At 37.2% G+C, this 21,062-nt stretch overlaps 1 protein-coding gene across 7 annotated transcripts in view; it reads right to left on the reverse strand.

The window, feature by feature from the left end:
• tanc2b (tetratricopeptide repeat, ankyrin repeat and coiled-coil containing 2b) overlaps positions 1-21,062 on the reverse strand; it is a 258,482-nt gene that overhangs the window by 221,427 nt on the left and 15,993 nt on the right. For 3 of the 7 annotated variants that reach the window (XM_073918054.1, XM_073918052.1, XM_073918049.1), the window contains exon 1: positions 9,347-9,485. The exons of the other annotated variants lie outside the window; for them this stretch is intronic. The gene's annotated coding sequence lies outside the window, so the exon portion shown is untranslated. Of the gene's footprint in view, positions 1-9,346; positions 9,486-21,062 lie in introns of those variants that run through there. 7 annotated transcript variants of the gene reach the window in all.

A 21,062-nucleotide genomic window follows, 5' to 3' on the forward strand; every position in this document is an offset into this window, starting at 1 on the left:
CACACAGAAATGCTAACTGACCCAGCCGGGACTTGAACCAGACACCTTCTTGCTGTGAGGCACAGGTCCTAACCACTGAGCCACCGTGCCGCCCTATATTATATTATATCATATCATATACCTCAGATGTATTTACTATAACAAGAGAACTAAACATTGCACTTTCAGACACAGTCCCAATTAGCCAAAGCTTTCGAGAAATCAGCTCAATGTGTGAGTAATGTGTTCCTGTGTAAAAGTGTGGAGTTCTCCGGGCAGATTCTGTGGGTCTGCAATAAAGAGAGTCCAAAAACATGAGTCACCTCGCTATTAAGGTTAGAAAGAGGCATTGATCCGCTCCGTCTGCACAACCACATGCAGTCTGGGCTTATCAGAGAGCACAGAGAGTCTGCTCAGGCACCTTTCATCTCTCAAACACAATCTCTTTCAATCTTTCCCCTCCAAAATTGTGTGTTTTTCCAGCTTTTCCAATCAGTTTTAAGGGTTGGTCATCAAATTAATTATGAAAATCAACACAATACTGTAAATTACAGTTCCTCCTTAACGGAGAGCAGATTTTTTTTATCTTTGCCATGATGACAGTAAATAATATTTGACTAGATATTTTTTCAAGACACTTCTATACAGGGGCGAGGCAGTGGCGCAGTAGGTAGTGCTGTCGCCTCACAGCAAGAAGGTTGCTGGTTCGAACCTCGGCTCAGTTGGCGTTTCTGTGTGGAGTTTGCATGTTCTCCCTGCCTTCGCGTGGGGTTTCCTCCGGGTGCTCCGGTTTCCCCCACAGTCCAAACACATGCGGTACAGGTGAATTGGGTAGGATAAATTGTCCGTAGTGTATGAGTGTGTGTGTGTGTGAGTGTGTGTGTGGATGTTTCCCAGAGATGGCTTGCGGCTGGAAGGGCATCCGCTGCGTAAAAACTTGCTGGATAAGTTGGCGGTTCATTCCGCTGTGGCGACCCCGGATTAATAAAGGGACTAATCCGACAAGAAAATTAATGAATGAACTTCTATACAGATTAAAGTGGCATTTAAAGGTTTACCTAGTTTAATTAGACACTGTGGTCATAAAGGGATGGACATACTTGTTTGTTTGTGAAGCACTTTGAGTTGCATGTATGTAGGAAAAGTGCTATACAAATTTTAAAAATATATATAATTTTTATTCTTTTTTTATTATTATTATTTTTATTATTATTATTGTTGTTGTTTTTATAACTATTAATGTATTATTATTATTATTATTTTTATTATTATTTGTTTAATTATATTTTATTATTATTTTTACTATTATCATCATCTTTATTATTATTATTTTTGTTGTTGGTGTTTTTATTATTATTAATTTAATATTATAATTATTGTTATTATTGTCATTATTATTTTTATTATTATTATTATTATTATTATTATTGTTGTTGTTTTTACTACTATTAATTTATTATTATTATAATTATTTATTATTATTATTATTATTGTTATTAAATATTATGAAGTTTTTTTCATAAATTTTTTTTTATCAATTCTGCAATGAAATACCATGTTTAGATTACTTACTTGAGTTTTAAAGATGTGTATTATCAAATAAAAAGGTATAAAATAAGTTGTTAAATGTGCATTTACATTAATTAATTAATTAATTACATATGATTCCTAAAGCAATATTCTATACTTTGCTTTTATAAGTTTGACACTCTTGGACTTTCACCTTGCAGGAACTCTCCAGCACGGGAAGCAGAGTCTGACTGACTGTTCAATGCACTGATTCTTTCTCCATCGCTCTTACAGAGAAATTACATCATTTGTCATGTAGTTATGAGCGTCTGACATCAGTGTCTGTTTCAAATGAATCCTTTATAATTCCTCATCCGTTTCAAAGGCCTCCCTTCTTTTCTAGAGGTCTGAAATGCCACTCATCTGCTTCCCTCCTCCTTCTCTCCATGTCTGAGCAGCCCAATCCATCCCACTTTTCCCTCAATGTTTAGGCTGTCAACTCCGACACCCACTCCAAATGCCAACGCGCTGACCAAAAAAAAAGAGAGAGAGAGCGAAAACCAGCCGTGAAGACGATGACAGAATGCCAGAGCTGCACAAAAGCATCCTTCAATCTGGACCCTTTGCCTTAAAAAGGCCACTATTAATGTCCACCCAGCCGTGCGGCACAGACTTTACTGCGCTTCTTTTGTTTATGGCTTCCAAAGGGACTTTCCTCATTTAAAATGCTTTTGTCTTTGTGGATGAAGCTGGTGTGACACTGGCCCGAGGCTACGAAAGTTAGAGCGTCAAGCTGGATGGGTTCATAAAAATACTCAGCAAGGATGAATGAAGATCTCTATACTCGCGCTTATGAAATCCCAATCTGATTTGTGGCTTTTGGTCCATCTTTGTTAGCTTTGAGGCGTTCTGTATGATTCCCAAATGATACAGCTATCAGTGTTAGGCAAGCTACTAGAAAATTGTAGTGAGCCATGCTAGCTACTCTACCTAAAATGTAGCTTAACTACACTAAAAGCTACCCCCTGGGAAATGTAGCAAGCTAAGCTAAAAGCTACTTGGCGAAAGTAGCTCAGCTACACCTACTGTAAGCTATTTTGCTATTTTCATTTCTAAATCGAAGCAAGTTAAATCCAAGTCAATGATATTTTAGTGATCAATGAAACTGTCAGTCAGTCTGGGGGTCAGTCAGTCAGTCGACCTGGTCGGCTAAAGTGTATAGACCAGTGGTTCTCAAGCTTTTTTCACCAAGTACCACCTCAATAAAACATTGTCTCTCCAAGTACCACCATAATGAGCAGTATTGAAGTACAGTAGCATACACTCTAAAAATATTTTTTAGACAAGACAAAACAAAAATGAACACAACAGTTTGCATTATTATATTCAAGTTACGACAACATCTAACAAAATGAGGCTCAGACAACAAACTTTATTATGTTATAGCCAAATCTTTTCCTCCTCAATCAGAGGCATTTTCACATAGCAAAAAACTCAAAATAAGTTTTTTAAATAAAAAATTATTTTAAATAAAAAAATTTTAAAAATGGAAACAAATCCAGTGTTATGTACTTAATTACATGCATGTTTTCAAGTTTAGAACCTCAAATAAATTAAGCAGCTAAAATTGTTGAGTTTTTTTTTTTTTTTTTTTTTTTGAAATTACTGTTTATGCTTGTAAGAAATACATTTAACAACAACATTTTTGTTTTCCGGTAATTTTTTCACAGGTTTCCTTTTTTTTTTTTTTTTTTTTTTTTTACAAAACAAAAAAATGTTCTGTCCCATATTATCAGTGTAAAAAACAACAAAAAACATCAGTGTGTGGACTTAAAAATACAAAACAACTCCATTGGTGTGTAAAAATTAAGTCATCAACCCAATTTTGCTGCTACAAGTTAAATATTGTTTTAAAGTACCTGACAGATATATTTACCTTTAAATTAGCCGCATTTTTTAATTGATGTAATTTTCAATATTTACCTGTTTTGAAAACTTAATAAAGTTATTCTGGCTGCTTAAAAGTTTTAATCTAATCAGCATTTTAGATTTTTAAGTTACAATAGTGTATCAAACTTTGTAGTGGTAACAGACCTCTTGAGTTATTTTTTAGAGTGTAGTAAGCCAAATATGCTGCTACAGCTCTGCATTATCACATCAGCTGTGCATGCGAGTGATAATGCTTTTTGCTGGCTGTATGTGGGCGGAGTAATACACAAAGGGTAAAGAGGCTGTAGGAGTTCTGATATTGCAGAATATCGCACGGCTATCAGCCACTCAGATTTGAGAACCAGACAGAACTGTTGTATAAATATATATATATATTAGTTGCAATTAGAATTATTCGCCCCCCTTTGATTTTTTTTTCTTTTTTAAATATTTTCCAAATTATGTTTAACAGGGCAAGGAATTTTTCACAATTTTTCCTATAATATTTTTTCTTCTGGAGAAGGCTTATTTGTTTTATTTTAGCTAGAATAAAAGCCGATTTTTTAATTTTTAAAAACCATTTTAAGGTCAATATTATTAGCCCTTAAGCAATATTTGTTTTTGATTTTCTACAGAATAAACCACTTTTAAACAATAACTAATTAACCTAGTTAAGCATTTATAAGTTACTTTAAGCTGATTACTAATATCTTGAAAAATATTTAGTAAAATATTACTGTCATAGCAAAGATAAAAGAAATCAGTTATTAGAAAGGAGTTATTAAAACTATCATGCTTAGAAATGTTGAAAAATCTTCCTTCCGTTAAACAGAAATTAGAAAATGAAATATACAGGGGGCAAATAATTCAGGGGGGCTAATAATTCTGACTTCAACTGTATATATAATATCGATTAATATATAACATCTACTTTTGTATCCCACCATTTATTCACAGTCCTAACCTTTCTACAGTCCAGCAGCTGACGCGCTGAATCCATTGACTAGTTAATTGTATCACAGATTTAATCAGGGCTAAAGGTTAAGACAGTTAAAGTTCAAAGTTCACCGGCTTCTTGCTTCCCTAATTCCTGTTACAGCTGTAGCTCATAAACCCGTTTCCATCACTGAGCCAATTAGAGCACTCGTCTACCCGGGGTTATTCTGAGTTTCAAAAGTCACTACGAGAGGCTCAAGCATGCGCAGAGAAACAATGAGGCTCTTACAATGTGAATGTAAGGGCGACACGATGGCTCAGTGGTTAGCACTGTCACCTCACAGCAAAAAGATTGCTGGTTCGAGTCCCGGGTCAGTTGGTGTTTCTGCGTGGAGTTTGCATGTTGTTCTCGTGTGTTGGCGTGGGTTTCCTCCAGGTGCTCAAAACGCATGCGCTATAGGTGAATTGGATTATCTAAATTGTCCGTATTGTATGAGTGTGTATGGGTGTTTTCCAGTAATGTGTTGTGGATGGAAGGGCATTTGTTGCATGAAACATATGCTTGAATAGTTGTCGGTTCATTCTGCTGTGGTGACCAATGATAAAAAAGGAACTAAGCCGAAGGAAAATAAATGAATAATTATATTTTTGTTGCATCAAAAAGTGTAGTTATAATCACCATCCGACAAGCTATTTCAGCAAAGATTAGTGCTTAAATGTCACTAAAATGCAGCATTTAAACATCTTAACATTTTAGTAGCTTGAAATATTATAAGAAATAATATAGAGAGTAAGAAGTCTGTAAATTAAAATACAATGTCCTGCGAAATTTATTACAAGCTTTTTGTAGCATAATATACAGCCCAGACAAAATATGACTTTATACAACCGTTGCAACCATAAAAGCAATATACAACCATAAAGCAATATCACACTCATAGCAGTGCGATAAGGCTGTATATCGATATGGCTGCATATCATATACAGCCATATCAATATACAGCCTAATCGCACAGCTATGAGTGAGATATTTGCCCATTTCATCTATTAAAAATGTCAATAAGAGCCACTTTTTCAAACTTTTCAAGAATAAAAATTGTCTGAAGAAAGATCAAGCTCCCACAATGCAATTCAAATGCGGAAATATACAGGAGGAAACAATAAATAAAAACAATGATCACAAAATACAAAAATCTGCTGATTTAGGGATATTTGTAAGTGTTGCGCTGTAAAATATAAGCCGCTAACCGCATTTCTATTATACTAGGGGAATATTCCAACCACTTCGAATTAGACACTTTCAAATGCGTTCAGCAGAACAATAGCAAGACCTGCAGCCTCAACCAACAGTCAGACAAGCAGCTTCATAAAAAAACACACACACAATTACCTCGACATAACCTCTCTCTCTTTTTCTCCGACTGATGCAATATCGCACGTCCTGCACTGTCACTTCCTTTATTCACTTCTTTCACACTCCTGGGAAATAAAAGAGTCTTTTTAGGGGGGAAAAGAAGCCAAACAACAGGCTTTGCTAGACTCTGTATCTTCATATTTCAATCCCTTCCGAATATTCAGTGAATTTTCAATCTATCCGAGGCAAATCTCATAGGGGTTAGCTTGTGTTTCCACTCAGGGTTTGACTGGTAAAAGGGTGCCGGCAAAAAAGCACAACAGGAGATTTTTCTGACTTGATAGAGATATGTAGTAATAATGATAATAATAATAATAATAATAATAATAATAATAATAATAATAATAATAGGGCGAAGCAGTGGCGCCAGGGGCGGACTGGGACAAAAATTCAGCCCTGGCACTGCCCACATTACCACACTGACACAGCCCCGCCCACGGACATGCACATTCACTATTTATTTTGGTGTACAGATGGTGAAATAATATGACATTCTTGCCAGATTTTGATTATGTCCGGGTAACCTTGGATTGGGTCGGCCCATCTTGAAACCAGGTGGCAGTTGCCGATTGGGCCAAATGCTTAACATTTATTATTATTATTTTTATTATCATCATCATAATATCACATCTAGCATGAGATAAAAGCTGTCTGCACTTAAAAACAATACATATTTTTTTTAAAAACTGACCGGCCCACATTTAAAAGTTGGTCCGGCCCTTCTGGCATTTGCCAGAATTGCCAGATGGCCAGTCCGCCCCTGAGTGGCGCAGTAGGTAGTGCTGTCGCCTCACAGCAAGAAGGTCGCTGGTTCGATCCTCGGCTCAGTTGGCGTTTCTGAGTGGAGTTTGCATGTTCTCCCTGGCTTCGTATGGGTTTCCTCCAGGTGCTCCGGTTTCCCCCACAGTCCAAAGACATGTGGTACAGGTGAATTGGGTAGGATATATTGTCCGTAGTGTATTAGTGTGTGTGTGTGAATGCATGTGTGGATGTTTCCTAGAGATGGGTTGCAGCTGGAAGGGCATCCGCTGCGTAAAAACGTGCTGGATAAGTTGGCAGTTCATTCTGCTGTGGCAACCCCAGATTAATAAAGGGACTAAGCCGACAAGACAATGAATGAATGAATAATAATAATAATAATAATAATAATAATAAAATTACTATAATAATTACTTATTTTTTAAAGAAAAAGTTGTGTTTTATCTGAATCAAAAACCACAAATCCAAAAAAATAAAAATAAATAGATGCATTTTGAAATCCTCTTTTCAGAATCGAGTTTATTTAGCAACTCCATTACGTTGCTGGTTGATTAAAAAGGTTTTAATTTATAAAAAAAGGTACATAAATAGAAGAAAATGTATTAATATACTGTGGCTCAAAATGGAACATGGATAAATGATATTATTAGGGTCTGTATAGTGAGTGTGTGTATGTGTGTGTGTGTGTGTGTGTGTGTGTGTGTGTGTGTGTGTGTTTGTGTGTGTGTGTGTGTAGTAATGTCTTTTGTTCAGTTTGTTTACTTGTTTGTTTTCATTCATTCATTTTCTTGTCGGCTTAGTCCCTTTATTAATCCATGGTCGCCACAGCGGAATGAACCGTCAACTTATCCAGCACATTTTTACGCAGCAGATGCCCTTCCAGCTGCAACCCATCTCTGGGAAACATCCACACACACACTCATACACGACTACGGACAATTTAGCCTACCCAGTTCACCTGTACCGCATGTCTTTGGACTGTGGGGGAAACCGGAGCACCCGAAGGAAACCCACGCGAACGCAGGGAGAACATGCAAACTCCACACAGAAACGCCAACTGAGCCGAGGCTCGAACCAGCGACCCAGTGACCTTCTTGCTGTGAGGCGACAGCACTACCTACTGCGCCACTGCGTCACCTTTGTTTGTTTTATTCATTCATTTTCTTGTCGGCTTAGTCCCTTTATTAATCCGGGGTCGCCACAGCGGAATGAACCGCCAACTTAACCAGCAAGTTTTTACGCAGCGGATGAACTTTACGATGGTCTTGCTGCGGACATTTACAAGCCTTTTTGCATCATTGTAGAAACTCAAATTGACAGCGATCGACAATTAAATGCTAATTTGGCAAGCTAAACACATTCTCTACTGTACAGGAGACACTGAGATTGACTGACAATTGTCTACAGCCAATCAAAGCGCGGTAAAAAAAAAACATGTCAAATTGAACTAAAACAAATCAGCCAAACTGCAAGGCAGCAAAAGGTGAACCGCATCACAACGAGGGGTCACTGTATAGTAAATTTCGCATTATTTAGCATGCTCTATATACTGCACATAATGCATTTTCCTTTAATATCGCACAGCCCTACTGATAATATAAAGCAAGTGGCTTTGACTCAAAGCACACGCCAGACTCAGGAAACCCAAGAGACTTTGCCTCCACTTGCACTGTCTCACTTGAAATCACATCATATTAGAGAAGTTAAATGGGTTTCAAACGGCTTGTTCATGACAGACAATCCCCGCAATCAATCCTCGACTGAAACGAGACCACATCCACTCTAATGAGGCTTTTAATCATAGAGTCTGTTATGAGCCGAGCGTTTCTTCCTCCAGCTCCAGTGACTCACGAAGTGATTTCCAGCTCGTCAGTCCATCAGAAACGACGGCAGGTCTGTAGGTGGACGAACGCCAACCTGAAAATGACTGTTAACCCATAGCACAGTTTAACACACTTCAGAATAGTGCTGCATGATACTGGGAAAATATGCGATTTTGTCAACCCAGGCTCATTGGAGACATGTGCCCAGGGCTACATTTATGGGAACTGAGAAATATGTACCCTTGGTTGTGCAGCACATTTTCTCATACATGTAATTTCACGTAAATCCATCAGAGGCCAATGTGCATTTCTGCTAATCTCAATGTCTTGTGATACGTTAGAGAAGCTAACGTATCCCATAGCATTTATTTGCACACAGAATGCAGCCATGTGTATCTGCGAGCTCATATTTCTCGATTCTCAAAAATGTAGCCCTGGGCACATTTACCCAATAAGCCTGTGTTGAGCATTTCTTAGGATATTTCCCTTGAAAAATTATATATTTTTTAACTGCTCGTTAGCGCAAATTTTGAATTAGCCAATCACATGGCCGCAACTCAATGCATTTAGGCATGTAGACATGGTCAGGACGATCTGCTGCAGTAAACTGAGCATCAGAATGGGGAAGAAAGGTGATTTAAGTGACTTTGAATGTGGCATCGTTGCCAGACGGGCTGGTCTGAGTATTTCAGAAACTGCTGATCTACTGGGATTTTCACGCACAACCATCTGTAGGGTTTATAGATCTGAAAAAGAGGAAATATCCAGTGAGCGGCAGATCTATGGGCACAAATGCCTTGTTGATGCCAGAGGTCAGAGGAGAATGGCCAGACTGGTTCCAAATGATAGAAAGGCAACAGTAACTTAATTAAGCACTCTGCAGGAGAGCATGCATCCAACCTTGAGGCGGATGGGCTACAGCAGCAGAAGACCACACCGGGTGCCGCTCCTGTCAGCTAAGAACAGGAAACTGAGGCTACAATTCACACAGGCTCACCAAAATAGAAGATTGGAGAAACGTTGCCTGGTCTAATGAGTCTTGATTTGCTGTGACATTAGGATGGTCGGGTCAGAATTTGGCGTCAACAACATGAAAGCATGGATCCATTCTGCCTTGTACCACGGTTTAGAAACTACTGGGGAGACGAGGATAGAGATAGTAAGGCCTCGTTTGAACAACCAAATGACTATAATATATAAATGAATAAATGTGATTCATCACATGAATGCCATACATATAATGTGATATACAGCATCTCGATATCAATAATTTAGCCATATATTGTGCAGCTCTACTCCAGGGGTCTGTTCTTCGTACCTCGCTTAAATGATCTAAGATGATTTGGCAGATCCCGGATCTTTTAATCTTGATAACTGATCTCTCGCTAATTTGGGTCTTCAAACAAGTTCGCGAATCAGATTAGAATGTCTGGATGAACTGATCTGAGATCGCTGCGTGTGTTGTGAAGGACAGATCTATCGATCCTCGAAATCATGATCAGCAATGCAACGATTGGCTGACGGCACAGCAGCGTAATGACATCATCTGATTAATATTCAATTATCCATGTGAGCAAAATTACATCAAATTAGCAGTAAACGGCTTGTTAAATATGACACGCAATAACCTTCCACATTTGTTGTGAGCTGCAGGCTTTACACTTTCATGTGTCAAGAGTATTCATCATGTATTTCAATGCAAATCAGTGTATTTAGTTCCACATTTAGAAAAGATTTTCTTTATTATAGTAGCCGTTTTTTAATCGGTGTAAAGAATAACTGGTTGTTTACAAAAGCGTTTTCATATTGGTAAAGGCGTCTGCAACTTTTGTGAAGCATCAAATCACCGGCATATTAACTGTCAACACATGTTTATGACTGCTGAAATGTATTATTGCTTTAAAAAAGTCACATATTCTGCATTTCTATTGTACACAATTTGTACTAAAGCGATCTAAAAAGTTCATATCAATAAGTTTTCTCTTTGCACCACCAGGTGGCAGTCTTTGTACTTTCATTGAGGGTGCAGATTGCATAAGTTTTATTAATATGTATAACTTTATTTATTTTATTAATGACTATAACTTTATATATATATAGTTAAAAAATATGTACCATTTTCCAAAGTGTATATAACTACTACTGTAAGAAAATATCAGAATTCAGAACATACTTTCTGTATTATCTTTGCTTGAACTGAGCCGATCTAATCCTGTTTATATGAATTGAACCTGCTCCTGATCAGGTTTGACCAAGCAGAACTGTTGCCATGACAACAACTCTCGGATCAGCTTTGAAGAACGAAACGATCCTGGATCATGTCAAATCGTCAATATCCAAATCCAGCTAACTGAGTAATCCACGTACGAAGAACGGACCCCAGGAGACTTCTGTGTTACTCATCTATTCTCGTTTTATATTTATTCGTCCATCATCAGTGTGTAAAAACACTGCTCATACTGTAATTGCACCATCACATGGGCGAGCACTGCAATTTCACCATCAAAAGCTGACGACGAGCGCCTTTAAATTGGTGTCATATAACCAGATAGCAAACGTGGAGACAGACAGTCAGCCAGTGATGATAATGACTATATTCATATATAAAATATGGATGAACCAGTGGTGCTTCCTAAGGGAGGCCTGACTGTGAGGAGTGGGTTCGGCACAGACCCCTGCGTATTCATTATCTCTGCAAATCACTCTAAAGGAGACGTTACAGGGAGTAATTGCTGCCATGACACATGAGGGAATTTTCCTGACGACCACGGAGGAAACAGAACCGTGCAATCAAGGATGAAGAAAAGAAAAAACAATCAGAATTATTGTGCAAATAATGGCATTAATTCAGTTCCCCTATAGCGCATGTGTTTGGGCTGTGGGGGAAACCAGAGCAGCCGGAGGAAACCCACACAAACACGGGGAGAATGTGCAAACTCCACACAGAAATGCCAACTGACCCAGCCAAGACTCAAACTAGTGATGTTCTTGCTGTGAGGCGACAATCCTAACCACTGAGTCATTGTGCTGCTCAAATTGACAATTGTTTTTACACCAAATTAATTCAGTATCAGCTTTTACAGTTAAAACCAGAATTTTACATACACTTTAAAAAAGGAACATAACTATTTTTTAAAATGTCTGGTGGTAAATTATACTAAATGTTTACCATTTTATGTCCGTTAGGATTACCTAAATGATTTACATTTGCTAAATGCCAGAATAATGACAGAAATTTGTTTTGAGAATTTTTTTATTAATTTCTAGACAGTCAAAAGTTTACACACATTTCCTTGGTATTTTTTTTTAGCTTTGCTTTTAAACTGTATAACTTTGGGCAATGTTTTGGGTATCCTTCCACAAACTTCTCACAAAAGTTTGCAGGAATTTTGGCCCATTCCTCCTGACAAAATTGGTGTAACTGAGTCAGATTTGTAGGCCGTCTTGCTCGCACAAGATTTTTCAACTCTGCCCACAAACTTTCTATAGAATTGACATCAGGGGTCCGTTCTTCGTACGTGGATTACTCAGTTAGCTGGATTTGGATATTGACGATTTGACACGATCCAGGATTGTTTCGTTCTTCAAAGCTGATCTGAGAGTTGTTGTCAAAGCAACAGATCTGCTAGGTCAAACCTGATCGGGAGCAGGTTCAATTCATATAAACAGGACTAGATCGGCTCAGTTCAAGCAAAGATAATACAGAAAGTATGTACCGAGTTCTGATATTTTCTTACAGTAAAAGTTATATACACTTGGGAAAATAGTAAATATTATTTAACTATATATTTAAAGTTATAGTCATTAATAAAATAAATAAAGTTATACATATTAATAAAACGTATCTGCACCCTCGAAATGAAAATACAAAGACTGCCACCTGGTGGTGCAAAGAGAAAACTTATTGATATGAACTTTTTAGATCGCTTTAGTACAAATTGTGTATAATAGAAATGCAGAATATGTGACTTTTTTTAAAGCAATAATACATTTATGCAGTCATAAACATGTGTTGACAGTTAATACGCCAGTGATGCATCACAAAAGTTGCAGACGCCTTTACCAATATAAAAACACTTTTGTAAACAACCAGTTATTCTTTACACAGATTAAAAAACGGTTACTATAATAAAGAAAATCTTTTCTAAATGTGGAACTAAATACATTGATTTGCATTGAAATACATGATGAATACTCTTGTCTTGACAAATGAAAGTGTAAAGCCTGCAGCTCACAACAAATGTGGAAGGTTACTGCGTGTCATATTTAACAAGCCGTTTACTGCTAATTTGATGTAATTTTGCTCACATGGATAATTGAATATTAATCAGATGATGTCATTATGCTGCTGTGCCGTCAGCCAATCGTTGCATTGCTGATCATGATTTCGAGGATCGATAGATCTGTCCTTCACAACACATGCAGCGATCTCAGATCAGTTCATCCAGATATTCTAATCTGATTCGCGAACTTGTTTGGAGAACCAAATTAGCGAGAGATCAGTTATCAAGATTAAAAGATCCAGGATCTGCCAAATCATCTTAGATCATTTAAGCGAGGTACGAAGAACGCACCCCAGGGCTTTGTGATAGCCACTCCAAAACATTCACTCTGTTGTCCTTAAAGCACATTTGAACTAATTTGGCAGAATGCTTAGGGTCATGGTCTGTTTGGAAGACCCATTTTTGGCCAAGTTTTAATTTCCTGGCTGATGTCTTGAGATGTTGCTTCAGTATTTCTACATGATGTTCTTTCTTCATGATGCCATCTATGCTGTGAAGTGGACCAGTCCCTCCTGCAGCAAAACAGCCATTGGTCATCATGGCCAAACAGTTCAATCTTAGTTCCATCAGACCACAGGACATGTCTCCAAAAATACTCTTTTTTTCCCAGTGTCATTTAGCAGACTGTAATCTGGCTTTTTTGTTGATTCTGGCCTGTTGATTTTCCCATGTTGTCACACAAGGAAGCAGTGTGTTTGAGGTTTTCCTTAAATACTGTTCTACAGTTGTACCTCCAATTAACTCAAATGTTGTCAATTAGCCAATCAGAAACTTCCAAAACCTTGACACCATCATCTGAGCTTTTTCAGAGGCAGAATAACCTTATTGTATGTAAACTTGACTTTCAAGAAAAGTAATAACAATTTCTCAAAAAAAATATCTCTCTCATTATTCTGCTATTAAGCAGAACAGAAGCACATTTGATAATTCGAACTTACCTAAAAGAGAAAAAGTTTAGTCTTAAGCTTACCTATATGGATTTCTCTGATTTATCAAACCAAAAAACGACTCTTTTGGAGGCATTTCAGAGCAAACCCATAAACGTTTATTTATCAAAGCTGAAATAAATGTTCGACGCGATCACAGCTTCATGAGGAAAAAAGATCTTTATAATACAGTGCTCACAAAGCCAAAGAAAAGTGTTCGCTTAAACAGTTGGAATAATCAGCAGAAGTTGAAGTGAATGAATAAAAGGCCCATAATAAAATCTGACAGACAGAGAAAATTAAAACTCAACAAACGCCAGAATAAAAGTGAATTTCTGAAAGGCTTTGAGGGGAAATGTGCTCTCGAGGGGGTTGCGGCTTCCATCAACCTTACATAAAGGGAAATATTACACCGGCTAGAATACAAATCCCACTAATGGAATGCATGAGGAAAAGGCGGTAAGACTTATCGCCCGAATATCAAGCAATAACCACCCTGAGCATAGAAATAGATTCGACATGCTCAGGGAATTCAATTATGTGGATTGGCTATTACGGAACAATCTACAGCAGGCAAAATTACAGGATTTATACATAATGCACAGAACGATGAGGTATATGCAGGTGTGTGTATTTTTAGACCTCACCGCAGGCAGTTCAGTGAAAGAGGGTACGGTGTTCTTGAGACCACAAACGCTCATTCATCTCATAATATCATACACTCCTAAAAATAAAACACCTTTTTTGGGGAGATTGAGGGCTCCATGAGGTGCCTTTCATTCCTCTAAAGGGTATTTATTTTTTAAATCTACAATATAGCAGGGGAAATAAATATTGAACACGTCACCATTTTTCTCAGGAAACATATTTCTAAAGGTGCAGTTGACTTGAAATTTTCCCCCAGTGTTGGTAACAACCCAAAAAATCCATATATGCAAAGAAAACAAATCTGATTAGTTTACAAATTAAGTTATATGTAGTAAAATGAAATGATCGGCGAGGCAGTGGCGCAGTGGGTAGCACGTTCGCCTCACAGCAAGAAGGTCGCTGGGTCGAACCTTGGCTCAGTTGGCGTTTCTGTGTGGAGTTTGCATGTTCTCCCTGCCTTCGCGTGGGTTTCCTCCGGGTGCTCGGGTTTCCCCCACAGTCCAAAGACATGTGGTACAGGTGAATTGGGTTGGCTAAATCGTCCGTAGTTTATGAGAGCGTGTGTGAATGTGTGTGTGGCTGTTTCCCAGAGATGGGTTGCGGCTGGAAGGGCATCCGCTGCGTAAAAACTTGCTGGATAAGTTGGCGGTTCATTCCGCTGTGGGGACCATGGATTAATAAAGGGACTAAGCCGACAAGAAAATGATTGAATGAATGAAAATGAAAGGATGTAGGGGAACGTATTGAACACATGAAGAATGGGAGGTGTAGAAAGGCAGTGAAGGCCCAGACAGCAGCTGAAATCTCTCAGTAGTTCTTCAGCAACTCTCTGCCCTTCATTAGTGTAAATGAATATCAGCTGCTTCAGCATACCTGTCAACCCTCCTATTTTTCCCGGGATTCTCCCGTATTTTACTGTTCTATCACTCTATCATCCCGTAAAGGTATATTCCCGTATCTATCCCGTATTTTCAGTCTTTCTCTGAACAGCCGAGCCTTCCTATACGCAACCCATACCGCCAAACCACCAGGGGTCGCCCCTTGCTCTAAAAACGTGAGTCTTCTGTGCTTTCGCTTTGTTTAGGAATGAAAACACTTATAAATAAATATTTAAAATGGCGCGATTTCATTTCCTTTTGATTACAGGTGCCGTCGCCCATCCTATACAATCCTCAAAACAGTCATATAGTGGTCCATGACTGTCAGCTGACGTGCTCCATAGTGATAAACAGATGCTGTTTCCCAAACGGATTCTGTGCATGCGTTTTGAAGCGGAGAGAAAGTCTAAATTTTGTGTGCGTGTTTAAACAGACGTACACACATAATTAATATTAATAACATATCAGGGTGTCGATCTTGGTGTTTTTTTTTCCAAACACAACTAACTTCATCTAAAATGAACCTAAACAGTAAGAAAAGCAGTCGAATGCTTTCATTATAATGTTGGATGTGTGCATTTTTAAAGTGACACCTCTTATTTAATGTAATTTAAAAAATCTTAATGAATGAGAGATTCATCCGTTGCTCTTTAATCAGAATGTGTGAGTTATACAGTGGAGAAACGGCTAATGAGGTTGATAGCTTAATTCTATTTCATTGTAATAGCTATTAAATTTAATAAGCTGAACTGTTTGCTAGTGTATTTGTTGCTAATGTATATATTTATTTTTCTTTCGTTAATAATAATGTAAAAACGTATTACTCACCATTTAACGGTTTATTTACAATGAAACAGCTCCAAATTAATTAAGGGTGGGGGGTTGGGGGATTATCCCTTATTATGGTGGGCAGATCCTGTAGAAGTTCTGAACTACCCAGATCCTGCAGAAGTCTGAACTACCCAGGTGAAAAAAGTGCACTAAAATTCACTTATTGAAGTATACTTATTACACTTTTTTGTACTAAAAGTGCTCTATTTTCGCACACTAATTTTGTACTTAAAGTACTAAAAGATAGTATTAAGTATATGCTAAGATAAACTTAATACCATCTAAGTGTACTCAACTGTGCTATTTTGAGACTCCCTGAAATCGAACTAAAATGTGCTTTTAACATACTATATCTGTATTTTTAAAAATATATTTAGTTACAACTAGAAATACACTTAAACCCTACTTTTAAACCTTTAAATATATTTATGACTAAATTACAGTATAATAGTAATATATTAAAAGAATATTCAAATTGTAAAAAAAAAGTGTGCTAAATACTTTATTAAAAGTGCTCTATTTTCCCAAACTAATTTTGTACTTAATGTACTAAAAATTAGTATTGAGTACATTTTAAGATAAACTTAAGTACATCTAAGTGTACTCAACTGTGCTATTATGAGACAAAATGAAGCTGATCTAAAATGTGCTTTTAACATACTAAACATTTATTTAAAGAATATATTTTGAAGGTATACTGTGTGTACAAAGAAAACAGCATCTGTGCTTCATCAAAACACTTTAATCTTTTTGTGCAATAAACCACAACTCCAAAAATACCTTATGGAACAAAAACTTAGCAAAAACTGAGAACACAAAAATATAAATAAGATGCAACATTACAGCACATATATGAAATGTAAAGACATTTTGGGAAAATGTACTTCTGCTACAATACATTACTAATAGATTTTTATTAAAGTCAGTTTAATATAAACTTAAAATTACCACACTCAAAATCAATTTAAGTATTATTAATAATATTCCATTCACATTAAGTGTACTTAAGTACAACTTTTGGGAAAATGTACTTCTACTACAATACATTACTAATAGATTTTTATATATTGGCTTATTTTAAATTTAGGATTAGTATTAGTAACATTTTAATAAAAATCAACTAATGTTTAAAGCACACTTTTGAAAAACACACTAATACAACTCTTCTGGATGTTTTTTCTGTAGTGTACTTTATTGTAGTACACAAAAAATGTATTTAAGTATTACTGGTATTTAGTATACTTTTGTTAAGTGTACTAAAGTCTTACTGAAGTATAAACATACTTTTAATTAGTATATTTATAGTGTAAAACCATCAAACTTTTATTCAACACAAAAAAAATAACAATGCACTAAAAATATATTATGTATTTTAGTTGCATTTAATTATATATTTTTTTTCTCCTGGGTAGGGCTGCACAATATTGGAAAAATCTGATATTGCAGTTTATATCCAACATGATCATTTTTTGTGCCCAAATTTTACAAAAAAATATGTGAAACTCTCTTGAAATGCTCGGTTAAAGGCCATAAAAACACATGCACATGAAAAGGTTATACTCTGTTATGGTTAAACTTAACAAATCACACGTGTTCTGTAGCTCCTGGTTAACTTTAATTCAAGATCCTGCAATGTGGCTATTGATAATTTGCACTGTGCGATATCGATGCTTAAACTAGTCTAAACCTTTATACTTTATTAAGTCAAAAATCTCAATTATTAGATTTGACTGATCAAGAAATCACAGCTGGCAATATACATCACAAGACGAATCGAGTATATAGACAAACATTTCCGCATGCTGCATATACACACTGCTGGGACGACAATGGCAGCTGGCTAATTGGTTAAGAGTCCGTCGTGGTAGAGGTTAAGCGGTGCAGGGATTTGCTCAGTATTTACTGAAGACACTCTCACAGAAACGCACAATAGCGTACATGCACGTCTCGATGCGTATATGTCAACTACAAAATCCAATTAAAAAGCCAGCCGTAGCCATTCAGACAGAGCTGGTTTTCCCAGAGGAGGCCAGGTAGGTTTGTGCTTCACAGATGTATTTTGTGATTTTAATCCCAACCTGATTCAAACACATCTGTGTTTTTCGCACACAAGCCCGGTGAAAATTATCAAGCAAGTTACTTATTGTTTGTCGACTATAACTCAGGGGTCCGTTCTTAGTACCTTGCTTAAATGATGTAAGATTATTTGGCAGATCCTGGATCTTTTAATCTTGATAACTGATCTCTCGCTAATTTGGTTCTTTAAACGAGTTCGCGAATCAGATTAGAATGTCTGGATAAACTGATCTGAGATCGCTGCGTGTGTTGTGAAGGACAGATCTATCGATCAATCATGATTAGCTATGCAGCGATTGGCTGACGGCACAGCAGCGTAATGACATCATCTGATTAATATTCAATTATCCATGTGAGCAAAATTACATCAAATTAGAAGTAAACGGCTTGTTAAATATGACACGCAATAACTTTCCACATTTGTTGTGAGCTGCAGGCTTTACACTTTCATGTGTCAAGAGTATTCATCATGTATTTCAATGCAAATCAGTGTATTTAGTTCCACATTTAGAAAATATTTTCTTTATTATAGTAGCCGTTTTTTAATCGGTGTAAAGAATAACTGGTTGTTTACAAAAGCATTTTGATATTGGTAAAGGCGTCTGCAACTTTTGTGCAGCATCAAATCACCGGCATATTAACTATCAACACATGTTTATGACTGCATAAATGTATTATTGCTTTAAAAAAAAGTCACATATTCTGCATTTCTATTGTACACAATTTGTACTAAAGCGATCTAAAAAGTTCATATCAATAAGTTTTCTCTTTGCACCACCAGGTGGCAGTCTTTGTACTTTCATTTCGAGGGTGCAGATTGCATAAGTTTTATTAATATGTATAACTTTATTTATTTTTATTAATGACTATAACTTTATATATATAGTTAAAAAATATGGTCCATTTTCCCAAGTGTATATAACTACTACTGTAAGAAAATATCAGAATTCAGAACATACTTTCTGTATTATCTTTGCTTGAACTGAGCCGATCTAATCCTGTTTATATGAATTGAACCTGCTCCCGATCAGGTTTGACCTAGCAGAACTGTTGCTATGACAACATCTCTCGGATCAGCTTTGAAGAACGAAACGATCCTGGATCGTGTCAAATCGTCAATATCCAAATCCAGCTAACTGAGTAATCCACGTACGAAGAACGGACCCCAGGAGTCCTCTACGGAATCCCGGAAGGGAGGTAGTGGAGTAGAAAAAATTGGCTGGGTAAAAAAAAATGGGTGAAAGAAAAAAATGGGTGGTAGGAAAAAATATGTTTCTAAGTTTTTGCGTTCCCTCGCAAAGTTTTGCGTTCCCTTGCAAAGATGTTTTGCTTTCATTAATGTCAGAAAACTGTTTCTCCACAAACACTTCCTGTTCACTTCACTCACGTAAACCCTCCCGTTTTTGCTGAAATTCTCCCGTATTTTACCATTCTACCCCACTTTCTTTACATTACTGTGCGTCAATCGTCGCCTTTCATATGCTACCTCTGAAAATGCATGTATAAGCGCTGACTGACAGACGCGCTCCATACGATAAACTGATCCCAGATCAGCGTCTCGCCTGTGTGAACAGCGCTTTTTTGAATATACCGGTAAAGTCGTTCCGGAAATTTCCCAGATATTTACCGGTATCACTGTGTGAATGAGGCTATAGGCTGCGTCCGAAACCACATACTTCCATACCATACAGAACGCTAAAATCAGTATGCGAGCCGAGTAGTATGTCCGAATTCATAGAATTCGAAAATCAGTACGCGAGAAATACCCGGATGACTTACTACTTCCGGCGAGATTCTAAAGTGTGCATCCCATGCACGCTATGCTATCCCATGATGCCCGGCGAGAGAATTCATGAATGGAAGAGAATCGACGCAACTGACGCAGGTAGGTCACTTGACCATGACAAAATGGCGAATGTAGTACGTCCGAATTCCATTCATACTTATCACATTCATACTGTCAAGAACGTACTTTTCTAACGGCTGAGTAGTACGTTTAAATTCAAATGCAGTACCTAGCAGCCATAGTTTGTGGACCGAGACAAGGTTGGCGGTGATTCCTCCTATTGTAAAGTCATGAAGTGTGAAACCTCCTGTCACTGATCCTAACACTAACACTGTCACTGATCCTGTAAACACAGCAGCGACAAAACGCTAGCCCAAAGAGTCATGCAGTGTGAAAACATCTGTGACACGACTACTTTGAAAGTCGTGCAGTCTGAACTCGGCATTACTGGACGTGTTGTGAGAAAGCATACAAAAATCAAGGTGTTCATTCTTGATAAAACATGCAGTGCGATTAAAACGGATGTTGCTATTTACATCCTTTTCTTGCTTCCCCCACTCACCCAACACGGTTCTTCAGCTGTACTTAAGCGTCTCGCTGAGTGTTCCTGCAAAATTGACTAATAAGAGGGTCGCTATGAAATCTGAGTGCAGGCAGCCACAAGAGACGAACATATTTACACATAAATAACATTCGAAAACTGTTCTTGAAAATAGGATCAATAAATAAATACTGACGCAAAGAGCATCATGACATTTATATATTATAATTGATTTATTTTTACATGTGCAACACAGCTGAATACACACTGCAGAGCAGTTTAGGTCAGGTTTATGTAGAGAGAGGGGGAAAAAGGTAATTTATTCACTTAATGTTCTCTCCTTTAAAAGGTAAACCAGTGTAAATGTCAACATTACCATAAAGCAGATGTCTAAAGAACTGATAAAACATGAGCTTACTGAAGCAGTTCAGTCAATCTATTTTAGTCCAAGCATTACGCAAGAGGCTTGAATAAATAAATTGTTAGTTAATTCATAAAGTTACACTTTAATTAAATTCAATGGCCAAACACAAGGTTTAGTTAGAACTTAGTCCCTTTTTACATCAAACTTAGCAAGTATAAACGGCAATGTAGCAAACCCACACATAATCTATTAGATGTCAGAGTGCATCCAGTGCTCATGACCAACTTTAATGGCCACATTTAGACACACTGAAAGTCATAAGGATGGGTTCGCACTCAGGTGGTTACCTTCATTCTTTTTGTCTTGTCCAAAAAAAAGAG

Source organism: Danio rerio, chromosome 12 (assembly GCF_049306965.1).
Source record: "Danio rerio strain Tuebingen ecotype United States chromosome 12, GRCz12tu, whole genome shotgun sequence".
In the NCBI taxonomy this organism is placed as follows: domain Eukaryota; kingdom Metazoa; phylum Chordata; class Actinopteri; order Cypriniformes; family Danionidae; genus Danio; species Danio rerio.